Raw genomic sequence first — 22744 nt, 5'->3', positions numbered from 1 at the left:
CTTTCGTGGGCCATTTTCTGCCCTCTTCCCCCACCCCAAATATAGAGAGAACGTCGGCCGCGGGACCTTCTATGCAAAGCCTCTGGAATGCGGGCAAAGAACATTTTTTTTGCGTACGCACAATAGCCTTCCAAAACTCTGTCTTGGCAGCAGTGGGATTCAAACCCACACCCCCGAAGAGACTGGAGCCTTAATCCAACGCCTTATGCTACGTTCACACCAAACGCGAATACGCGTCTAAATTCTCGCCTGCCGCTTCTATTTACACGCCTGACCACTTTGTGTTCATTCGCCCGTCAAGAGCGAAATGGACGCGCATGAAAACAAAAGTTTGAAGTGAAATTTACGCGCGTCAGTTGCGTCAGAGAGGCGAAAGTTTCAAAAAGTGTCGAACCCCATTGGCAGCCATCTTTTTACAAGACGTCTGTTGTTGATCGGTCATTTATCGAGAGTGTCACTGCTCTGTATTGGCTCTGGAGAGCAGAACAGCGGTGTAGGGATCATCGTCGCTGTATTTGGGTTGCGCTTCGCCACAAGCTGATGCCTTGTAATTCGCCGCCGTAAAGGCATCCTTAATACAGGGTATGCAGTCCTACTCCTGGTGTCCCCCTTCCTGTGGAGTGGAGGTCCATCTCTGATCAAGCACACCTGAATCCGCTAATCAAGGCCTTTGGGGCTTATGTGGAAACGATAGCCAGCTGTGATGCATTTAAAATCAAAATGATCAGGCAGCTGTTATTTCACCCAAAACTTTTCATGAGTAAAACTGGCTGTCTCCATTCTTGTAGACTACTCATTGTTTTTCATTAATATAATTTATTGCACCTCTCCTATGATTGTAAATTATTGGTGTGCCTCTGTTGGAATGGAGCAGAGGCTGGGACAAGCTGGGACAAGCTTTTTTTTCGCCGCAAGCTGATGCCTTGTAATTCGAAGCCGTAAAGGCATCCTTTATACAGGGGTATGCAGTCCTACTCCTGGTGGCCCCCTTCCTGTGGAGTGGAGGTCAGCATCAAGCAGGCTCCTGATTGGTTAGCGCGGCGCGAATTGACGCAGAAGTTCAGATTTTTCACCTCGGGCAGCAGACGCGAATTCTTGTCAGACGCGTGATTCACAAAAAAGCACAATTCGCGCTTAACGCACCTAACGCGCCAGACGCTCAATTCGCGCCATTCGCGAGAACTAGACGCGCGGATGAGGCGAATTCGCGTCTACCGCGCCGCGCTAAACGCCTCATTCGCGCCGCAAGAACTCCAGGCGCGTGTAAACACGTCTTACCATTGACTAAACATTGAAATCACTCGGACCAGACGCATATTCCCGTTTGGTGTGAGCGTAGCATTAGACTGTGCGGCCATGCTGCCTCGTTGGGTTGCGCTCCAAGGGTCTCTTGGACAGGTGGTACGGCCTCCCTAATACTTACTCTGCAGAACTGCTGCAGTCTAATCCTGTTTGCGTGAAATAATCCCGCTGCCAAACGGGTTAGAGGGCCTCCCTGCCTTGGTTAAAATGGCTGCTGGCAGCGATAGGATTCGAACCCACGCCCCCGAAGAGACTGGAGCCTAAATCCAGCGCCTTAGACCACTCGGCCACGCTACCCTGGGATTCTCACTTTCGTGGGCCATTTTCTGCCCTCTTCCCCCACCCCAAATATAGAGAGAACGTCGGCCGCCGGACCTTCTATGCAAAGCCTCTGGAATGCGGGCAAAGAACATTTTTTTTGCGTACGCACAATAGCCTTCCAAAACTCTGTCTTGGCAGCAGTGGGATTCAAACCCACACCCCCGAAGAGACTGGAGCCTTAATCCAACGCCTTATGCTACGTTCACACCAAACGAGAATACGCGTCTAAATTCTCGCCTGCCGCTTCTATTTATACGCCTGACCACTTTGTGTTCATTCGCCCGTCAAGAGCGAAATGGACGCGCATGAAAACAAAAGTTTGAAGCGAAATTTACGCGCGTCAGGTGCGTCAGAGAGGCGAAAGTTTCAAAAAGTTTCGAACCCCATTGGCAGCCATCTTTTTTACAAGACGTCTGTTGTTGATCGGTCATTTATCGAGAGTGTCACTGCTCTGTATTGGCTCTGGAGAGCAGAACAGCGGTGTAGGGATCATCGTCGCTGTATTTGGGTTGCGCTTCGCCACAAGCTGATGCATTGTAATTCGCCGCCGTAAAGGCATCCTTAATACAGGGTATGCAGTCCTACTCCTGGTGGCCCCCTTCCTGTGGAGTGGAGGTCCATCTCTGATCAAGCACACCTGAATCCGCTAATCAAGGCCTTTGGGGCTTATGTGGAAACGATAGCCAGCTGTGATGCATTTAAAATCAAAATGATCAGGTAACTGTTATTTCACCCAAAACTTTTCATGAGTAAAACTGGCTGTCTCCATTCTTGTAGACTACTCATTGTTTTTCATTAATATAATTTATTGCACCTCTCCTATGATTGTAAATTATTGGTGTGCCTCTGTTGGAATGGAGCAGAGGCTGGGACAAGCTTTAAGCACTGACTTTGCTAAATTGCAAAGAATGCGAAAGCGGCTAAGTTTGGATGAACATGCAGCGTCACTTCTCCAGTCGCTTCGCAGCCTTAGGAACTTTCCAAAAGACTTCCCTGGCAGCGGTGGGATTCGAACCCACGCCCCCGAAGAGACTGGAGCCTTAATCCAGCGCCTTAGACCGCTCGGCCACGCTACCTTGTCATGGTGTGTTCCACGGGTCTTTACGACAGGTCAAACGGCCTCCCAAATAATGACTCTGCAGTCTAATCCTGTTTGCGTAAAACAAGCCCGCTCCCAAGCGGGTTAGAGGGCCTCCCTGCCTTGGTTAAAATGCCTGCTGGCAGCAATGGGATTTAGACTGGAGCCTTAAATCAAATGCCTTAGACCTCTCGGCCACGCTACCCTGGAATGCTCACTTTCGTGGGCCCTTTTCTGCCCTCTTCCCCCACCCCAAAGATAGAGAAAACGTCGGCCGCCAGACCTTCTTTGCAAAGCCTCTGGAGTGCGGGCAAAGAATGGTTTTTTGTGTATAGGCACAATAGCCTTCCAAAACTCTGTCTTGGCAGTAGTGGGATTCAAACCCACGCCCCCGAAGAGACTGGAGCCTTAATCCAGCGGCTTAAACCACTCAGCCCCGCTACCCTGCCACAGCCGCCTTCGTGGGCCCTTTTTTTTTCTTGTCGCGCTTCGCCGCAAGCTGATGCCTTGTAATTCGAAGCCGTAAAGGCATCCTTTATACAGGGGTATGCAGTCCTACTCCTGGTGGCCCCCTTCCTGTGGAGTGGAGGTCAGCATCAAGCAGGCTCCTGATTGGTTAACGCGGCGCGAATTGACGCAGAAGTTCAGATTTTTCACCTCGGGCAGCAGACGCGAATGCTTGTCAGACGCGTGATTCACAAAAAAGCACAATTCGCGCTTAACGCACCTAACGCGCCAGACGCTCAATTCGCGCCATTCGCGAGAACTAGACGCGCGGATGAGGCGAATTCGCGTCTACCGCGCCGCGCTAAACGCCTCATTCGCGCCGCAAGAACTCCAGGCGCGTGTAAACACGTCTTACCATTGACTTAACATTGAAATCACTCGGACCAGACGCATATTCCCGTTTGGTGTGAGCGTAGCATTAGACCGTGCGGCCATGCTACCTCGTCGGGTTGCGCTCCAAGGGTCTCTTGGACAGGTGGTACGGCCTCCCTAATACTTACTCTGCAGAACTGCTGCAGTCTAATCCTGTTTGCGTGAAATAATCCCGCTGCCAAACGGGTTAGAGGGCCTCCCTGCCTTGGTTAAAATGGCTGCTGGCAGCGATGGGATTCGAACCCACGCCCCCGAAGAGACTGGAGCCTAAATCCAGCGCCTTAGACCACTCGGCCACACTACCCTGGGATTCTCACTTTCGTGGGCCATTTTCTGCCCTCTTCCCCCACCCCAAATATAGAGAGAACGTCGGCCGCGGGACCTTCTATGCAAAGCCTCTGGAATGCGGGCAAAGAACATTTTTTTTGCGTACGCACAATAGCCTTCCAAAACTCTGTCTTGGCAGCAGTGGGATTCAAACCCACACCCCCGAAGAGACTGGAGCCTTAATCCAACGCCTTATGCTACGTTCACACCAAACGCGAATACGCGTCTAAATTCTCGCCTGCCGCTTCTATTTACACGCCTGACCACTTTGTGTTCATTCGCCCGTCAAGAGCGAAATGGACGCGCATGAAAACAAAAGTTTGAAGTGAAATTTACGCGCGTCAGTTGCGTCAGAGAGGCGAAAGTTTCAAAAAGTTTCGAACCCCATTGGCAGCCATCTTTTTACAAGACGTCTGTTGTTGATCGGTCATTTATCGAGAGTGTCACTGCTCTGTATTGGCTCTGGAGAGCAGAACAGCGGTGTAGGGATCATCGTCGCTGTATTTGGGTTGCGCTTCGCCACAAGCTGATGCCTTGTAATTCGCCGCCGTAAAGGCATCCTTAATACAGGGTATGCAGTCCTACTCCTGGTGTCCCCCTTCCTGTGGAGTGGAGGTCCATCTCTGATCAAGCACACCTGAATCCGCTAATCAAGGCCTTTGGGGCTTATGTGGAAACGATAGCCAGCTGTGATGCATTTAAAATCAAAATGATCAGGCAGCTGTTATTTCACCCAAAACTTTTCATGAGTAAAACTGGCTGTCTCCATTCTTGTAGACTACTCATTGTTTTTCATTAATATAATTTATTGCACCTCTCCTATGATTGTAAATTATTGGTGTGCCTCTGTTGGAATGGAGCAGAGGCTGGGACAAGCTGGGACAAGCTTTTTTTTCGCCGCAAGCTGATGCCTTGTAATTCGAAGCCGTAAAGGCATCCTTTATACAGGGGTATGCAGTCCTACTCCTGGTGGCCCCCTTCCTGTGGAGTGGAGGTCAGCATCAAGCAGGCTCCTGATTGGTTAACGCGGCGCGAATTGACGCAGAAGTTCAGATTTATCACCTCGGGCAGCAGACGCGAATGCTTGTCAGACGCGTGATTCACAAAAAAGCACAATTCGCGCTTAACGCACCTAACGCGCCAGACGCTCAATTCGCGCCATTCACGAGAACTAGACGCGCGGATGAGGCGAATTCGCGTCTACCGCGCCGCGCTAAACGCCTCATTCGCGCCGCAAGAACTCCAGGCGCGTGTAAACACGTCTTACCATTGACTTAACATTGAAATCACTCGGACCAGACGCATATTCCCGTTTGGTGTGAGCGTAGCATTAGACCGTGCGGCCATGCTGCCTCGTCGGGTTGCGCTCCAAGGGTCTCTTCGACAGGTGGAACGGCCTCCCTAATACTTACATGGCAGAACTGCTGCAGTCTAATCCTGTTTGCGTGAAATAATCCCGCTGCCAAGCGGGTTAGAGGGCCTCCCTGCTTTGGTTAAAATTGCTGCTGGCAGCGATGGGATTCGAACCCACGGCCCCGAAGAGACTGGAGCCTAAATCCAGCGCCTTAGACCACTCGGCCACGCTACCCTGGGATTTGCACTTTCGTGGGCCATTTTCTGCCCTCTTCCCCCACCCCAAATATAGAGAGAACGTCGGCCGCCGGACCTTCTATGCAAAGCCTCTGGAATGCGGGCAAAGAACATTTTTTTTTGCGTACGCTCAATAGCCTTCCAAAACTCTGTCTTGGCAGCAGTGGGATTCAAACCCACACCCCCGAAGAGACTGGAGCCTTAATCCAACGCCTTATGCTACGTTCACACCAAACGCGAATACGCGTCTAAATTCTCGCCTGCCGCTTCTATTTATACGCGTGACCACTTTGTGTTCATTCGCCCGTCAAGAGCGAAATGGACGCGCATAAAAACAAAAGTTTGAAGCGAAATTTACGCGCGTCAGGTGCGTCAGAGAGGCAAAAGTTTCAAAAAGTTTCGAACCCCATTGTCAGCCATCTTTTTACAAGACGTCTGTTGTTGATCGGTCATTTATCGAGAGTGTCACTGCTCTGTATTGGCTCTGGAGAGCAGAACAGCGGTGTAGGGATCATCGTCGCTGTATTTGGGTTGCGCTTCGCCACAAGCTGATGCCTTTTAATTCGCCGCCGTAAAGGCATCCTTAATACAGGGTATGCAGTCCTACTCCAGGTGGCCCCCTTCCTGTGGAGTGGAGGTCCATCTCTGATCAAGCACACCTGAATCCGCTAATCAAGGCCTTTGGGGCTTATGTGGAAACGATAGCCAGCTGTGATGCATTTAAAATCAAAATGATCAGGCAGCTGTTATTTCACCCAAAACTTTCCATGAGTAAAACTGGCTGTCTCCATTCTTGTAGACTACTCATTGTTTTTCATTAATATAATTTATTGCACCTCTCCTATGATTGTAAATTATTGGTGTGCCTCTGTTGGAATGGAGCAGAGGCTGGGACAAGCTTTAAGCACTGACTTTGCTAAATGGCAAAGAATGCGAAAGCGGCTAAGTTTGGATGAGCATGCAGCGTCACTTCTCCAGTCGCTTCGCAGCCTCAGGAACTTTCCAAAAGACTTCCCTGGCAGCGGTGTGATTCGAACCCACGCCCCCGAAGAGACTGGAGCCTTAATCCGGCGCCTTAGACCGCTCGGCCACGCTACCTTGTCATGGTGTGTTCCACGGGTCTTTACGACAGGTCAAACGGCCTCCCAAATACTGACTCTGCGGAACGGCTGCAGTCTAATCCTGTTTGCGTAAAACAAGCCCGCTCCCAAGCGGGTTAGAGGGCCTCCCTGCCTTGGTTAAAATGCCTGCTGGCAGCAATGGGATTTAGACTGGAGCCTAAATCAAATGCCTTAGACCTCTCGGCCACGCTACCCTGGAATGCTCACTTTCGTGGGCCCTTTTCTGCCCTCTTCCCCCACCCCAAAGATAGAGAAAACGTCGGCCGCCGGACCTTCTTTGCAAAGCCTCTGGAGTGCGGGCAAAGAATGTTTTTTTGTGTATAGGCACCAAAACTCTGTCTTGGCAGTAGTGGGATTCAAACCCACGCCCCCGAAGAGACTGGAGCCTTAATCCAGCAGCTTAGACCACTCGGCCACGCTACCCTGCCACAGCCGCCTTCGTGGGCCCTTTTTTTTTCTTGTCGCGCTTCGCCGCAAGCTGATGCCTTGTAATTCGAAGCCGTAAAGGCATCCTTTATACAGGGGTATGCAGTCCTACTCCTGGTGGCCCCCTTCCTGTGGAGTGGAGGTCAGCATCAAGCAGGCTCCTGATTGGTTAACGCGGCGCGAATTGACGCAGAAGTTCCGATTTTTCACCTCGGGCAGCAGACGCGAATTCTTGTCAGACGCGTGATTCACAAAAAAGCACAATTCGCGCTTAACGCACCTAACGCGCCAGACGCTCAATTCGCGCCATTCGCGAGAACTAGACGCGCGGATGAGGCAAATTCGCGTCTACCGCGCCGCGCTAAACGCCTCATTCGCGCCGCAAGAACTCCAGGCGCGTGTAAACACGTCTTACCATTGACTTAACATTGAAATCACTCGGACCAGACGCATATTCCCGTTTGGTGTGAGCGTAGCATTAGACCGTGCGGCCATGCTACCTCGTCGGGTTGCGCTCCAAGGGTCTCTTGGACAGGTGGTACGGCCTCCCTAATACTTTCTCTGCAGAACTGCTGCAGTCTAATCCTGTTTGCGTGAAATAATCCCGCTGCCAAACGGGTTAGAGGGCCTCCCTGCCTTGGTTAAAATGGCTGCTGGAAGCGATGGGATTCGAACCCACGCCCCCGAAAAGACTGGAGCCTAAATCCAGCGCCTTAGACCACTCGGCCACGCTACCCTGGGATTCTCACTTTCGTGGGCCATTTTCTGCCCTCTTCCCCCACCCCAAATATAGAGAGAACGTCGGCCGCCGGACCTTCTATGCAAAGCCTCTGGAATGCGGGCAAAGAACATTTTTTTTGCGTACGCACAATAGCCTTCCAAAACTCTGTCTTGGCAGCAGTGGGATTCAAACCCACACCCCCGAAGAGACTGGAGCCTTAATCCAACGCCTTATGCTACGTTCACACCAAACGCGAATACGCGTCTAAATTCTGGCCTGCCGCTTCTATTTACACGCCTGACCACTTTGTGTTCATTCGCCCGTCAAGAGCGAAATGGACTCGCATGAAAACAAAAGTTTGAAGTGAAATTTACGCGCGTCAGGTGCGTCAGAGAGGCGAAAGTTTCAAAAAGTTTCGAACCCCATTGGCAGCCATCTTTTTACAAGACGTCTGTTGTTGATCGGTCATTTATCGAGAGTGTCACTGCTCTGTATTGGCTCTGGAGAGCAGAACAGCGGTGTAGGGATCATCGTCGCTGTATTTGGGTTGCGCTTCGCCACAAGCTGATGCCTTGTAATTCGCCGCCGTAAAGGCATCCTTAATACAGGGTATGCAGTCCTACTCCTGGTGGCCCCCTTCCTGTGGAGTGGAGGTCCATCTCTGATCAAGCACACCTGAATCCGCTAATCAAGGCCTTTGGGGCTTATGTGGAAACGATAGCCAGCTGTGATGCATTTAAAATCAAAATGATCAGGCAGCTGTTATTTCACCCAAAACTTTTCATGAGTAAAACTGGCTGTCTCCATTCTTGTAGACTACTCATTGTTTTTCATTAATATAATTTATTGCACCTCTCCTATGATTGTAAATTATTGGTGTGCCTCTGTTGGAATGGAGCAGAGGCTGGGACAAGCTTTAAGCACTGACTTTGCTAAATTGCAAAGAATGCGAAAGCGGCTAAGTTTGGATGAACATGCAGCGTCACTTCTCCAGTCGCTTCGCAGCCTTAGGAACTTTCCAAAAGACTTCCCTGGCAGCGGTGGGATTCGAACCCACGCCCCCGAAGAGACTGGAGCCTTAATCCAGCGCCTTAGACCGCTCGGCCACGCTACCTTGTCATGGTGTGTTCCACGGGTCTTTACGACAGGTCAAACGGCCTCCCAAATAATGACTCTGCAGTCTAATCCTGTTTGCGTAAAACAAGCCCGCTCCCAAGCGGGTTAGAGGGCCTCCCTGCCTTGGTTAAAATGCCTGCTGGCAGCAATGGGATTTAGACTGGAGCCTTAAATCAAATGCCTTAGACCTCTCGGCCACGCTACCCTGGAATGCTCACTTTCGTGGGCCCTTTTCTGCCCTCTTCCCCCACCCCAAAGATAGAGAAAACGTCGGCCGCCAGACCTTCTTTGCAAAGCCTCTGGAGTGCGGGCAAAGAATGTTTTTTTGTGTATAGGCACAATAGCCTTCCAAAACTCTGTCTTGGCAGTAGTGGGATTCAAACCCACGCCCCCGAAGAGACTGGAGCCTTAATCCAGCGGCTTAAACCACTCAGCCCCGCTACCCTGCCACAGCCGCCTTCGTGGGCCCTTTTTTTTTCTTGTCGCGCTTCGCCGCAAGCTGATGCCTTGTAATTCGAAGCCGTAAAGGCATCCTTTATACAGGGGTATGCAGTCCTACTCCTGGTGGCCCCCTTCCTGTGGAGTGGAGGTCAGCATCAAGCAGGCTCCTGATTGGTTAACGCGGCGCGAATTGACGCAGAAGTTCAGATTTTTCACCTCGGGCAGCAGACGCGAATGCTTGTCAGACGCGTGATTCACAAAAAAGCACAATTCGCGCTTAACGCACCTAACGCGCCAGACGCTCAATTCGCGCCATTCGCGAGAACTAGACGCGCGGATGAGGCGAATTCGCGTCTACCGCGCCGCGCTAAACGCCTCATTCGCGCCGCAAGAACTCCAGGCGCGTGTAAACACGTCTTACCATTGACTTAACATTGAAATCACTCGGACCAGACGCATATTCCCGTTTGGTGTGAGCGTAGCATTAGACCGTGCGGCCATGCTACCTCGTCGGGTTGCGCTCCAAGGGTCTCTTGGACAGGTGGTACGGCCTCCCTAATACTTACTCTGCAGAACTGCTGCAGTCTAATCCTGTTTGCGTGAAATAATCCCGCTGCCAAACGGGTTAGAGGGCCTCCCTGCCTTGGTTAAAATGGCTGCTGGCAGCGATGGGATTCGAACCCACGCCCCCGAAGAGACTGGAGCCTAAATCCAGCGCCTTAGACCACTCGGCCACGCTACCCTGGGATTCTCACTTTCGTGGGCCATTTTCTGCCCTCTTCCCCCACCCCAAATATAGAGAGAACGTCGGCCGCGGGACCTTCTATGCAAAGCCTCTGGAATGCGGGCAAAGAACATTTTTTTTGCGTACGCACAATAGCCTTCCAAAACTCTGTCTTGGCAGCAGTGGGATTCAAACCCACACCCCCGAAGAGACTGGAGCCTTAATCCAACGCCTTATGCTACGTTCACACCAAACGCGAATACGCGTCTAAATTCTCGCCTGCCGCTTCTATTTACACGCCTGACCACTTTGTGTTCATTCGCCCGTCAAGAGCGAAATGGACGCGCATGAAAACAAAAGTTTGAAGTGAAATTTACGCGCGTCAGTTGCGTCAGAGAGGCGAAAGTTTCAAAAAGTGTCGAACCCCATTGGCAGCCATCTTTTTACAAGACGTCTGTTGTTGATCGGTCATTTATCGAGAGTGTCACTGCTCTGTATTGGCTCTGGAGAGCAGAACAGCGGTGTAGGGATCATCGTCGCTGTATTTGGGTTGCGCTTCGCCACAAGCTGATGCCTTGTAATTCGCCGCCGTAAAGGCATCCTTAATACAGGGTATGCAGTCCTACTCCTGGTGTCCCCCTTCCTGTGGAGTGGAGGTCCATCTCTGATCAAGCACACCTGAATCCGCTAATCAAGGCCTTTGGGGCTTATGTGGAAACGATAGCCAGCTGTGATGCATTTAAAATCAAAATGATCAGGCAGCTGTTATTTCACCCAAAACTTTTCATGAGTAAAACTGGCTGTCTCCATTCTTGTAGACTACTCATTGTTTTTCATTAATATAATTTATTGCACCTCTCCTATGATTGTAAATTATTGGTGTGCCTCTGTTGGAATGGAGCAGAGGCTGGGACAAGCTGGGACAAGCTTTTTTTTCGCCGCAAGCTGATGCCTTGTAATTCGAAGCCGTAAAGGCATCCTTTATACAGGGGTATGCAGTCCTACTCCTGGTGGCCCCCTTCCTGTGGAGTGGAGGTCAGCATCAAGCAGGCTCCTGATTGGTTAGCGCGGCGCGAATTGACGCAGAAGTTCAGATTTTTCACCTCGGGCAGCAGACGCGAATTCTTGTCAGACGCGTGATTCACAAAAAAGCACAATTCGCGCTTAACGCACCTAACGCGCCAGACGCTCAATTCGCGCCATTCGCGAGAACTAGACGCGCGGATGAGGCGAATTCGCGTCTACCGCGCCGCGCTAAACGCCTCATTCGCGCCGCAAGAACTCCAGGCGCGTGTAAACACGTCTTACCATTGACTAAACATTGAAATCACTCGGACCAGACGCATATTCCCGTTTGGTGTGAGCGTAGCATTAGACTGTGCGGCCATGCTGCCTCGTTGGGTTGCGCTCCAAGGGTCTCTTGGACAGGTGGTACGGCCTCCCTAATACTTACTCTGCAGAACTGCTGCAGTCTAATCCTGTTTGCGTGAAATAATCCCGCTGCCAAACGGGTTAGAGGGCCTCCCTGCCTTGGTTAAAATGGCTGCTGGCAGCGATGGGATTCGAACCCACGCCCCCGAAGAGACTGGAGCCTAAATCCAGCGCCTTAGACCACTCGGCCACGCTACCCTGGGATTCTCACTTTCGTGGGCCATTTTCTGCCCTCTTCCCCCACCCCAAATATAGAGAGAACGTCGGCCGCCGGACCTTCTATGCAAAGCCTCTGGAATGCGGGCAAAGAACATTTTTTTTGCGTACGCACAATAGCCTTCCAAAACTCTGTCTTGGCAGCAGTGGGATTCAAACCCACACCCCCGAAGAGACTGGAGCCTTAATCCAACGCCTTATGCTACGTTCACACCAAACGAGAATACGCGTCTAAATTCTCGCCTGCCGCTTCTATTTATACGCCTGACCACTTTGTGTTCATTCGCCCGTCAAGAGCGAAATGGACGCGCATGAAAACAAAAGTTTGAAGCGAAATTTACGCGCGTCAGGTGCGTCAGAGAGGCGAAAGTTTCAAAAAGTTTCGAACCCCATTGGCAGCCATCTTTTTTACAAGACGTCTGTTGTTGATCGGTCATTTATCGAGAGTGTCACTGCTCTGTATTGGCTCTGGAGAGCAGAACAGCGGTGTAGGGATCATCGTCGCTGTATTTGGGTTGCGCTTCGCCACAAGCTGATGCATTGTAATTCGCCGCCGTAAAGGCATCCTTAATACAGGGTATGCAGTCCTACTCCTGGTGGCCCCCTTCCTGTGGAGTGGAGGTCCATCTCTGATCAAGCACACCTGAATCCGCTAATCAAGGCCTTTGGGGCTTATGTGGAAACGATAGCCAGCTGTGATGCATTTAAAATCAAAATGATCAGGTAACTGTTATTTCACCCAAAACTTTTCATGAGTAAAACTGGCTGTCTCCATTCTTGTAGACTACTCATTGTTTTTCATTAATATAATTTATTGCACCTCTCCTATGATTGTAAATTATTGGTGTGCCTCTGTTGGAATGGAGCAGAGGCTGGGACAAGCTTTAAGCACTGACTTTGCTAAATTGCAAAGAATGCGAAAGCGGCTAAGTTTGGATGAACATGCAGCGTCACTTCTCCAGTCGCTTCGCAGCCTTAGGAACTTTCCAAAAGACTTCCCTGGCAGCGGTGGGATTCGAACCCACGCCCCCGAAGAGACTGGAGCCTTAATCCAGCGCCTTAGACCGCTCGGCCACGCTACCTTGTCATGGTGTGTTCCACGGGTCTTTACGACAGGTCAAACGGCCTCCCAAATAATGACTCTGCAGTCTAATCCTGTTTGCGTAAAACAAGCCCGCTCCCAAGCGGGTTAGAGGGCCTCCCTGCCTTGGTTAAAATGCCTGCTGGCAGCAATGGGATTTAGACTGGAGCCTTAAATCAAATGCCTTAGACCTCTCGGCCACGCTACCCTGGAATGCTCACTTTCGTGGGCCCTTTTCTGCCCTCTTCCCCCACCCCAAAGATAGAGAAAACGTCGGCCGCCAGACCTTCTTTGCAAAGCCTCTGGAGTGCGGGCAAAGAATGGTTTTTTGTGTATAGGCACAATAGCCTTCCAAAACTCTGTCTTGGCAGTAGTGGGATTCAAACCCACGCCCCCGAAGAGACTGGAGCCTTAATCCAGCGGCTTAAACCACTCAGCCCCGCTACCCTGCCACAGCCGCCTTCGTGGGCCCTTTTTTTTTCTTGTCGCGCTTCGCCGCAAGCTGATGCCTTGTAATTCGAAGCCGTAAAGGCATCCTTTATACAGGGGTATGCAGTCCTACTCCTGGTGGCCCCCTTCCTGTGGAGTGGAGGTCAGCATCAAGCAGGCTCCTGATTGGTTAACGCGGCGCGAATTGACGCAGAAGTTCAGATTTTTCACCTCGGGCAGCAGACGCGAATGCTTGTCAGACGCGTGATTCACAAAAAAGCACAATTCGCGCTTAACGCACCTAACGCGCCAGACGCTCAATTCGCGCCATTCGCGAGAACTAGACGCGCGGATGAGGCGAATTCGCGTCTACCGCGCCGCGCTAAACGCCTCATTCGCGCCGCAAGAACTCCAGGCGCGTGTAAACACGTCTTACCATTGACTTAACATTGAAATCACTCGGACCAGACGCATATTCCCGTTTGGTGTGAGCGTAGCATTAGACCGTGCGGCCATGCTACCTCGTCGGGTTGCGCTCCAAGGGTCTCTTGGACAGGTGGTACGGCCTCCCTAATACTTACTCTGCAGAACTGCTGCAGTCTAATCCTGTTTGCGTGAAATAATCCCGCTGCCAAACGGGTTAGAGGGCCTCCCTGCCTTGGTTAAAATGGCTGCTGGCAGCGATGGGATTCGAACCCACGCCCCCGAAGAGACTGGAGCCTAAATCCAGCGCCTTAGACCACTCGGCCACGCTACCCTGGGATTCTCACTTTCGTGGGCCATTTTCTGCCCTCTTCCCCCACCCCAAATATAGAGAGAACGTCGGCCGCGGGACCTTCTATGCAAAGCCTCTGGAATGCGGGCAAAGAACATTTTTTTTGCGTACGCACAATAGCCTTCCAAAACTCTGTCTTGGCAGCAGTGGGATTCAAACCCACACCCCCGAAGAGACTGGAGCCTTAATCCAACGCCTTATGCTACGTTCACACCAAACGCGAATACGCGTCTAAATTCTCGCCTGCCGCTTCTATTTACACGCCTGACCACTTTGTGTTCATTCGCCCGTCAAGAGCGAAATGGACGCGCATGAAAACAAAAGTTTGAAGTGAAATTTACGCGCGTCAGTTGCGTCAGAGAGGCGAAAGTTTCAAAAAGTTTCGAACCCCATTGGCAGCCATCTTTTTACAAGACGTCTGTTGTTGATCGGTCATTTATCGAGAGTGTCACTGCTCTGTATTGGCTCTGGAGAGCAGAACAGCGGTGTAGGGATCATCGTCGCTGTATTTGGGTTGCGCTTCGCCACAAGCTGATGCCTTGTAATTCGCCGCCGTAAAGGCATCCTTAATACAGGGTATGCAGTCCTACTCCTGGTGTCCCCCTTCCTGTGGAGTGGAGGTCCATCTCTGATCAAGCACACCTGAATCCGCTAATCAAGGCCTTTGGGGCTTATGTGGAAACGATAGCCAGCTGTGATGCATTTAAAATCAAAATGATCAGGCAGCTGTTATTTCACCCAAAACTTTTCATGAGTAAAACTGGCTGTCTCCATTCTTGTAGACTACTCATTGTTTTTCATTAATATAATTTATTGCACCTCTCCTATGATTGTAAATTATTGGTGTGCCTCTGTTGGAATGGAGCAGAGGCTGGGACAAGCTGGGACAAGCTTTTTTTTCGCCGCAAGCTGATGCCTTGTAATTCGAAGCCGTAAAGGCATCCTTTATACAGGGGTATGCAGTCCTACTCCTGGTGGCCCCCTTCCTGTGGAGTGGAGGTCAGCATCAAGCAGGCTCCTGATTGGTTAACGCGGCGCGAATTGACGCAGAAGTTCAGATTTATCACCTCGGGCAGCAGACGCGAATGCTTGTCAGACGCGTGATTCACAAAAAAGCACAATTCGCGCTTAACGCACCTAACGCGCCAGACGCTCAATTCGCGCCATTCACGAGAACTAGACGCGCGGATGAGGCGAATTCGCGTCTACCGCGCCGCGCTAAACGCCTCATTCGCGCCGCAAGAACTCCAGGCGCGTGTAAACACGTCTTACCATTGACTTAACATTGAAATCACTCGGACCAGACGCATATTCCCGTTTGGTGTGAGCGTAGCATTAGACCGTGCGGCCATGCTGCCTCGTCGGGTTGCGCTCCAAGGGTCTCTTCGACAGGTGGAACGGCCTCCCTAATACTTACATGGCAGAACTGCTGCAGTCTAATCCTGTTTGCGTGAAATAATCCCGCTGCCAAGCGGGTTAGAGGGCCTCCCTGCTTTGGTTAAAATTGCTGCTGGCAGCGATGGGATTCGAACCCACGGCCCCGAAGAGACTGGAGCCTAAATCCAGCGCCTTAGACCACTCGGCCACGCTACCCTGGGATTTGCACTTTCGTGGGCCATTTTCTGCCCTCTTCCCCCACCCCAAATATAGAGAGAACGTCGGCCGCCGGACCTTCTATGCAAAGCCTCTGGAATGCGGGCAAAGAACATTTTTTTTTGCGTACGCTCAATAGCCTTCCAAAACTCTGTCTTGGCAGCAGTGGGATTCAAACCCACACCCCCGAAGAGACTGGAGCCTTAATCCAACGCCTTATGCTACGTTCACACCAAACGCGAATACGCGTCTAAATTCTCGCCTGCCGCTTCTATTTATACGCGTGACCACTTTGTGTTCATTCGCCCGTCAAGAGCGAAATGGACGCGCATAAAAACAAAAGTTTGAAGCGAAATTTACGCGCGTCAGGTGCGTCAGAGAGGCAAAAGTTTCAAAAAGTTTCGAACCCCATTGTCAGCCATCTTTTTACAAGACGTCTGTTGTTGATCGGTCATTTATCGAGAGTGTCACTGCTCTGTATTGGCTCTGGAGAGCAGAACAGCGGTGTAGGGATCATCGTCGCTGTATTTGGGTTGCGCTTCGCCACAAGCTGATGCCTTTTAATTCGCCGCCGTAAAGGCATCCTTAATACAGGGTATGCAGTCCTACTCCAGGTGGCCCCCTTCCTGTGGAGTGGAGGTCCATCTCTGATCAAGCACACCTGAATCCGCTAATCAAGGCCTTTGGGGCTTATGTGGAAACGATAGCCAGCTGTGATGCATTTAAAATCAAAATGATCAGGCAGCTGTTATTTCACCCAAAACTTTCCATGAGTAAAACTGGCTGTCTCCATTCTTGTAGACTACTCATTGTTTTTCATTAATATAATTTATTGCACCTCTCCTATGATTGTAAATTATTGGTGTGCCTCTGTTGGAATGGAGCAGAGGCTGGGACAAGCTTTAAGCACTGACTTTGCTAAATGGCAAAGAATGCGAAAGCGGCTAAGTTTGGATGAGCATGCAGCGTCACTTCTCCAGTCGCTTCGCAGCCTCAGGAACTTTCCAAAAGACTTCCCTGGCAGCGGTGTGATTCGAACCCACGCCCCCGAAGAGACTGGAGCCTTAATCCGGCGCCTTAGACCGCTCGGCCACGCTACCTTGTCATGGTGTGTTCCACGGGTCTTTACGACAGGTCAAACGGCCTCCCAAATACTGACTCTGCGGAACGGCTGCAGTCTAATCCTGTTTGCGTAAAACAAGCCCGCTCCCAAGCGGGTTAGAGGGCCTCCCTGCCTTGGTTAAAATGCCTGCTGGCAGCAATGGGATTTAGACTGGAGCCTAAATCAAATGCCTTAGACCTCTCGGCCACGCTACCCTGGAATGCTCACTTTCGTGGGCCCTTTTCTGCCCTCTTCCCCCACCCCAAAGATAGAGAAAACGTCGGCCGCCGGACCTTCTTTGCAAAGCCTCTGGAGTGCGGGCAAAGAATGTTTTTTTGTGTATAGGCACCAAAACTCTGTCTTGGCAGTAGTGGGATTCAAACCCACGCCCCCGAAGAGACTGGAGCCTTAATCCAGCAGCTTAGACCACTCGGCCACGCTACCCTGCCACAGCCGCCTTCGTGGGCCCTTTTTTTTTCTTGTCGCGCTTCGCCGCAAGCTGATGCCTTGTAATTCGAAGCCGTAAAGGCATCCTTTATACAGGGGTATGCAGTCCTACTCCTGGTGGCCCCCTTCCTGTGGAGTGGAGGTCAGCATCAAGCAGGCTCCTGATTGGTTAACGCGGCGCGAATTGACGCAGAAGTTCCGATTTTTCACCTCGGGCAGCAGACGCGAATTCTTGTCAGACGCGTGATTCACAAAAAAGCACAATTCGCGCTTAACGCACCTAACGCGCCAGACGCTCAATTCGCGCCATTCGCGAGAACTAGACGCGCGGATGAGGCAAATTCGCGTCTACCGCGCCGCGCTAAACGCCTCATTCGCGCCGCAAGAACTCCAGGCGCGTGTAAACACGTCTTACCATTGACTTAACATTGAAATCACTCGGACCAGACGCATATTCCCGTTTGGTGTGAGCGTAGCATTAGACCGTGCGGCCATGCTACCTCGTCGGGTTGCGCTCCAAGGGTCTCTTGGACAGGTGGTACGGCCTCCCTAATACTTTCTCTGCAGAACTGCTGCAGTCTAATCCTGTTTGCGTGAAATAATCCCGCTGCCAAACGGGTTAGAGGGCCTCCCTGCCTTGGTTAAAATGGCTGCTGGAAGCGATGGGATTCGAACCCACGCCCCCGAAAAGACTGGAGCCTAAATCCAGCGCCTTAGACCACTCGGCCACGCTACCCTGGGATTCTCACTTTCGTGGGCCATTTTCTGCCCTCTTCCCCCACCCCAAATATAGAGAGAACGTCGGCCGCCGGACCTTCTATGCAAAGCCTCTGGAATGCGGGCAAAGAACATTTTTTTTGCGTACGCACAATAGCCTTCCAAAACTCTGTCTTGGCAGCAGTGGGATTCAAACCCACACCCCCGAAGAGACTGGAGCCTTAATCCAACGCCTTATGCTACGTTCACACCAAACGCGAATACGCGTCTAAATTCTGGCCTGCCGCTTCTATTTACACGCCTGACCACTTTGTGTTCATTCGCCCGTCAAGAGCGAAATGGACTCGCATGAAAACAAAAGTTTGAAGTGAAATTTACGCGCGTCAGGTGCGTCAGAGAGGCGAAAGTTTCAAAAAGTTTCGAACCCCATTGGCAGCCATCTTTTTACAAGACGTCTGTTGTTGATCGGTCATTTATCGAGAGTGTCACTGCTCTGTATTGGCTCTGGAGAGCAGAACAGCGGTGTAGGGATCATCGTCGCTGTATTTGGGTTGCGCTTCGCCACAAGCTGATGCCTTGTAATTCGCCGCCGTAAAGGCATCCTTAATACAGGGTATGCAGTCCTACTCCTGGTGGCCCCCTTCCTGTGGAGTGGAGGTCCATCTCTGATCAAGCACACCTGAATCCGCTAATCAAGGCCTTTGGGGCTTATGTGGAAACGATAGCCAGCTGTGATGCATTTAAAATCAAAATGATCAGGCAGCTGTTATTTCACCCAAAACTTTTCATGAGTAAAACTGGCTGTCTCCATTCTTGTAGACTACTCATTGTTTTTCATTAATATAATTTATTGCACCTCTCCTATGATTGTAAATTATTGGTGTGCCTCTGTTGGAATGGAGCAGAGGCTGGGACAAGCTTTAAGCACTGACTTTGCTAAATGGCAAAGAATGCGAAAGCGGCTAAGTTTGGATGAGCATGCAGCGTCACTTCTCCAGTCGCTTCGCAGCCTCACGAACTTTCCAAAAGACTTCCCTGGCAGCAGTGGGATTCGAACCCACGCCCCCGAAGAGACTGGAGCCTTAATCCAGCGCCTTAGACCGCTCGGCCACGCTACCTTGTCATGGTGTGTTCCACGGGTCTTTACGACAGGTCAAACGGCCTCCCAAATACTGACTCTGCAGTCTAATCCTGTTTGCGTAAAACAAGCCCGCTCCCAAGCGGGTTAGAGGGCCTCCCTGCCTTGGTTAAAATGCCTGCTGGCAGCAATGGGATTTAGACTGGAGCCTTAAATCAAATGCCTTAGACCTCTCGGCCACGCTACCCTGGAATGCTCACTTTCGTGGGCCCTTTTCTGCCCTCTTCCCCCACCCCAAAGATAGAGAAAACGTCGGCCGCCGGACCTTCTTTGCAAAGCCTCTGAAGTGCGGGCAAAGAATGGTTTTTTGTGTATAGGCACAATAGCCTTCCAAAACTCTGTCTTGGCAGTAGTGGGATTCAAACCCACGCCCCCGAAGAGACTGGAGCCTTAATCCAGCGGCTTAAACCACTCAGCCCCGCTACCCTGCCACAGCCGCCTTCGTGGGCCCTTTTTTTTCTTGTCGCGCTTCGCCGCAAGCTGATGCCTTGTAATTCGAAGCCGTAAAGGCATCCTTTATACAGGGGTATGCAGTCCTACTCCTGGTGGCCCCCTTCCTGTGGAGTGGAGGTCAGCATCAAGCAGGCTCCTGATTGGTTAACGCGGCGCGAATTGACGCAGAAGTTCAGATTTTTCACCTCGGGCAGCAGACGCGAATGCTTGTCAGACGCGTGATTCACAAAAAAGCACAATTCGCGCTTAACGCACCTAACGCGCCAGACGCTCAATTCGCGCCATTCGCGAGAACTAGACGCGCGGATGAGGCGAATTCGCGTCTACCGCGCCGCGCTAAACGCCTCATTCGCGCCGCAAGAACTCCAGGCGCGTGTAAACACGTCTTACCATTGACTTAACATTGAAATCACTCGGACCAGACGCATATTCCCGTTTGGTGTGAGCGTAGCATTAGACCGTGCGGCCATGCTACCTCGTCGGGTTGCGCTCCAAGGGTCTCTTGGACAGGTGGTACGGCCTCCCTAATACTTACTCTGCAGAACTGCTGCAGTCTAATCCTGTTTGCGTGAAATAATCCCGCTGCCAAACGGGTTAGAGGGCCTCCCTGCCTTGGTTAAAATGGCTGCTGGCAGCGATGGGATTCGAACCCACGCCCCCGAAGAGACTGGAGCCTAAATCCAGCGCCTTAGACCACTCGGCCACGCTACCCTGGGATTCTCACTTTCGTGGGCCATTTTCTGCCCTCTTCCCCCACCCCAAATATAGAGAGAACGTCGGCCGCGGGACCTTCTATGCAAAGCCTCTGGAATGCGGGCAAAGAACATTTTTTTTGCGTACGCACAATAGCCTTCCAAAACTCTGTCTTGGCAGCAGTGGGATTCAAACCCACACCCCCGAAGAGACTGGAGCCTTAATCCAACGCCTTATGCTACGTTCACACCAAACGCGAATACGCGTCTAAATTCTCGCCTGCCGCTTCTATTTACACGCCTGACCACTTTGTGTTCATTCGCCCGTCAAGAGCGAAATGGACGCGCATGAAAACAAAAGTTTGAAGTGAAATTTACGCGCGTCAGTTGCGTCAGAGAGGCGAAAGTTTCAAAAAGTGTCGAACCCCATTGGCAGCCATCTTTTTACAAGACGTCTGTTGTTGATCGGTCATTTATCGAGAGTGTCACTGCTCTGTATTGGCTCTGGAGAGCAGAACAGCGGTGTAGGGATCATCGTCGCTGTATTTGGGTTGCGCTTCGCCACAAGCTGATGCCTTGTAATTCGCCGCCGTAAAGGCATCCTTAATACAGGGTATGCAGTCCTACTCCTGGTGTCCCCCTTCCTGTGGAGTGGAGGTCCATCTCTGATCAAGCACACCTGAATCCGCTAATCAAGGCCTTTGGGGCTTATGTGGAAACGATAGCCAGCTGTGATGCATTTAAAATCAAAATGATCAGGCAGCTGTTATTTCACCCAAAACTTTTCATGAGTAAAACTGGCTGTCTCCATTCTTGTAGACTACTCATTGTTTTTCATTAATATAATTTATTGCACCTCTCCTATGATTGTAAATTATTGGTGTGCCTCTGTTGGAATGGAGCAGAGGCTGGGACAAGCTGGGACAAGCTTTTTTTTCGCCGCAAGCTGATGCCTTGTAATTCGAAGCCGTAAAGGCATCCTTTATACAGGGGTATGCAGTCCTACTCCTGGTGGCCCCCTTCCTGTGGAGTGGAGGTCAGCATCAAGCAGGCTCCTGATTGGTTAGCGCGGCGCGAATTGACGCAGAAGTTCAGATTTTTCACCTCGGGCAGCAGACGCGAATTCTTGTCAGACGCGTGATTCACAAAAAAGCACAATTCGCGCTTAACGCACCTAACGCGCCAGACGCTCAATTCGCGCCATTCGCGAGAACTAGACGCGCGGATGAGGCGAATTCGCGTCTACCGCGCCGCGCTAAACGCCTCATTCGCGCCGCAAGAACTCCAGGCGCGTGTAAACACGTCTTACCATTGACTAAACATTGAAATCACTCGGACCAGACGCATATTCCCGTTTGGTGTGAGCGTAGCATTAGACTGTGCGGCCATGCTGCCTCGTTGGGTTGCGCTCCAAGGGTCTCTTGGACAGGTGGTACGGCCTCCCTAATACTTACTCTGCAGAACTGCTGCAGTCTAATCCTGTTTGCGTGAAATAATCCCGCTGCCAAACGGGTTAGAGGGCCTCCCTGCCTTGGTTAAAATGGCTGCTGGCAGCGATGGGATTCGAACCCACGCCCCCGAAGAGACTGGAGCCTAAATCCAGCGCCTTAGACCACTCGGCCACGCTACCCTGGGATTCTCACTTTCGTGGGCCATTTTCTGCCCTCTTCCCCCACCCCAAATATAGAGAGAACGTCGGCCGCCGGACCTTCTATGCAAAGCCTCTGGAATGCGGGCAAAGAACATTTTTTTTGCGTACGCACAATAGCCTTCCAAAACTCTGTCTTGGCAGCAGTGGGATTCAAACCCACACCCCCGAAGAGACTGGAGCCTTAATCCAACGCCTTATGCTACGTTCACACCAAACGAGAATACGCGTCTAAATTCTCGCCTGCCGCTTCTATTTATACGCCTGACCACTTTGTGTTCATTCGCCCGTCAAGAGCGAAATGGACGCGCATGAAAACAAAAGTTTGAAGCGAAATTTACGCGCGTCAGGTGCGTCAGAGAGGCGAAAGTTTCAAAAAGTTTCGAACCCCATTGGCAGCCATCTTTTTTACAAGACGTCTGTTGTTGATCGGTCATTTATCGAGAGTGTCACTGCTCTGTATTGGCTCTGGAGAGCAGAACAGCGGTGTAGGGATCATCGTCGCTGTATTTGGGTTGCGCTTCGCCACAAGCTGATGCATTGTAATTCGCCGCCGTAAAGGCATCCTTAATACAGGGTATGCAGTCCTACTCCTGGTGGCCCCCTTCCTGTGGAGTGGAGGTCCATCTCTGATCAAGCACACCTGAATCCGCTAATCAAGGCCTTTGGGGCTTATGTGGAAACGATAGCCAGCTGTGATGCATTTAAAATCAAAATGATCAGGTAACTGTTATTTCACCCAAAACTTTTCATGAGTAAAACTGGCTGTCTCCATTCTTGTAGACTACTCATTGTTTTTCATTAATATAATTTATTGCACCTCTCCTATGATTGTAAATTATTGGTGTGCCTCTGTTGGAATGGAGCAGAGGCTGGGACAAGCTTTAAGCACTGACTTTGCTAAATTGCAAAGAATGCGAAAGCGGCTAAGTTTGGATGAACATGCAGCGTCACTTCTCCAGTCGCTTCGCAGCCT

At 51.2% G+C, this 22744-nt stretch overlaps 17 non-coding genes across 17 annotated transcripts; all 17 read right to left on the bottom strand.

The window, feature by feature from the left end:
* Positions 1-1517: 1517 nt before the first annotated feature.
* trnal-uag (transfer RNA leucine (anticodon UAG)) lies at positions 1518-1599 on the bottom strand. The gene has a single exon. It is a non-coding gene; the product is annotated as a tRNA-Leu (tRNA).
* Positions 1600-2617: 1018 nt separating this feature from the next.
* Positions 2618-2699, bottom strand: trnal-aag (transfer RNA leucine (anticodon AAG)). Its single transcript has one exon. It is a non-coding gene; the product is annotated as a tRNA-Leu (tRNA).
* Positions 2700-3802: 1103 nt separating this feature from the next.
* On the bottom strand, positions 3803-3884 carry trnal-uag (transfer RNA leucine (anticodon UAG)). Its single transcript has one exon. It is a non-coding gene; the product is annotated as a tRNA-Leu (tRNA).
* A 1529-nt stretch (positions 3885-5413) lies between these two features.
* Positions 5414-5495, bottom strand: trnal-uag (transfer RNA leucine (anticodon UAG)). The gene has a single exon. It is a non-coding gene; the product is annotated as a tRNA-Leu (tRNA).
* A 1018-nt stretch (positions 5496-6513) lies between these two features.
* On the bottom strand, positions 6514-6595 carry trnal-aag (transfer RNA leucine (anticodon AAG)). The gene has a single exon. It is a non-coding gene; the product is annotated as a tRNA-Leu (tRNA).
* Positions 6596-7698: 1103 nt separating this feature from the next.
* Positions 7699-7780, bottom strand: trnal-uag (transfer RNA leucine (anticodon UAG)). The gene has a single exon. It is a non-coding gene; the product is annotated as a tRNA-Leu (tRNA).
* A 1017-nt stretch (positions 7781-8797) lies between these two features.
* trnal-aag (transfer RNA leucine (anticodon AAG)) lies at positions 8798-8879 on the bottom strand. The gene has a single exon. It is a non-coding gene; the product is annotated as a tRNA-Leu (tRNA).
* A 1103-nt stretch (positions 8880-9982) lies between these two features.
* trnal-uag (transfer RNA leucine (anticodon UAG)) lies at positions 9983-10064 on the bottom strand. The gene has a single exon. It is a non-coding gene; the product is annotated as a tRNA-Leu (tRNA).
* A 1529-nt stretch (positions 10065-11593) lies between these two features.
* trnal-uag (transfer RNA leucine (anticodon UAG)) lies at positions 11594-11675 on the bottom strand. Its single transcript has one exon. It is a non-coding gene; the product is annotated as a tRNA-Leu (tRNA).
* Positions 11676-12693: 1018 nt separating this feature from the next.
* Positions 12694-12775, bottom strand: trnal-aag (transfer RNA leucine (anticodon AAG)). The gene has a single exon. It is a non-coding gene; the product is annotated as a tRNA-Leu (tRNA).
* A 1103-nt stretch (positions 12776-13878) lies between these two features.
* trnal-uag (transfer RNA leucine (anticodon UAG)) lies at positions 13879-13960 on the bottom strand. The gene has a single exon. It is a non-coding gene; the product is annotated as a tRNA-Leu (tRNA).
* A 1529-nt stretch (positions 13961-15489) lies between these two features.
* trnal-uag (transfer RNA leucine (anticodon UAG)) lies at positions 15490-15571 on the bottom strand. Its single transcript has one exon. It is a non-coding gene; the product is annotated as a tRNA-Leu (tRNA).
* Positions 15572-16589: 1018 nt separating this feature from the next.
* On the bottom strand, positions 16590-16671 carry trnal-aag (transfer RNA leucine (anticodon AAG)). Its single transcript has one exon. It is a non-coding gene; the product is annotated as a tRNA-Leu (tRNA).
* Positions 16672-17774: 1103 nt separating this feature from the next.
* trnal-uag (transfer RNA leucine (anticodon UAG)) lies at positions 17775-17856 on the bottom strand. Its single transcript has one exon. It is a non-coding gene; the product is annotated as a tRNA-Leu (tRNA).
* Positions 17857-18873: 1017 nt separating this feature from the next.
* Positions 18874-18955, bottom strand: trnal-aag (transfer RNA leucine (anticodon AAG)). The gene has a single exon. It is a non-coding gene; the product is annotated as a tRNA-Leu (tRNA).
* A 1102-nt stretch (positions 18956-20057) lies between these two features.
* trnal-uag (transfer RNA leucine (anticodon UAG)) lies at positions 20058-20139 on the bottom strand. The gene has a single exon. It is a non-coding gene; the product is annotated as a tRNA-Leu (tRNA).
* Positions 20140-21668: 1529 nt separating this feature from the next.
* Positions 21669-21750, bottom strand: trnal-uag (transfer RNA leucine (anticodon UAG)). The gene has a single exon. It is a non-coding gene; the product is annotated as a tRNA-Leu (tRNA).
* Between the last annotated feature and the right edge of the window lie 994 nt (positions 21751-22744).

The sequence above is a fragment of the Garra rufa genome, chromosome 1 (genome assembly GCF_049309525.1).
Source record: "Garra rufa chromosome 1, GarRuf1.0, whole genome shotgun sequence".
Lineage (NCBI taxonomy): Eukaryota > Metazoa > Chordata > Actinopteri > Cypriniformes > Cyprinidae > Garra > Garra rufa.
Note: the sequence above shows the minus strand (reverse complement) of the source record. Positions and strands in the feature narration are given on the sequence as shown.